Consider the following 741-nt stretch of genomic DNA (forward strand, 5'->3'; position numbering starts at 1 on the left):
GCAGCCCCAGATGGGAGAGTGAGCTCAGAAGCCACCCTGGGCAAAGGCAGGGTCCTACAGCCTGCCCTTATCCTTCTTCTCCGGAGCCTCTTCTTGGTACAGCCATGAACTGATCCCATGTTAATCCTGCTGATGGAGTCACGTGACCAAAACAGAAGCTACAGTGACCTGTGAGGCCTTTGAACCTTGACAACCAGGTGAAGTAGGTATTGACAGACTATCCTCGGCACCAATAAATCTTCCCTTACTCCCAGGATGAGGAGTAGCTTGAAGCATCTCAGAGGAAAAAACCACATCACAGCCAGGACAGGCCATGAGACCCAAGGATTCTTGGATACAAAGGCCACAGCCAGGTCCTTATGCAGACCTAGGATAGTACAGGGATGACAGGGCTTTAGTGGCCTTAGAGGTCATTATCAGGACAGCTGGAACAGGGAAGAGTACCTAGCTTGCCCAAATCTGGCCTCTCTTGGGTATGAATGAGCAGGTGGTTTCTGCTCTGTCCTGGTGTAGGTCTACTGGGGGTTGGCATGGCATTGTGGGAGTGATGCCTGATGGGCAGAGCCAGAGGGCAGATAGGGCTCCACTAGAACCATTTGGTGGCTGTTAGAAATACCTACTCACCTGCTACTCACTGCCTACCTGCTACCCACTGCCCAGCTGCTATCCACTGCCCACCTGCTACCCACTGCCCACCTGCTACCCCCTGCCCACCTGGTACCCACTGCCCACCTGCTACCC

Source organism: Grammomys surdaster, unplaced genomic scaffold (assembly GCF_004785775.1).
Source record: "Grammomys surdaster isolate TR1022 unplaced genomic scaffold, NIH_TR_1.0 126612, whole genome shotgun sequence".
Classification (NCBI taxonomy): domain Eukaryota; kingdom Metazoa; phylum Chordata; class Mammalia; order Rodentia; family Muridae; genus Grammomys; species Grammomys surdaster.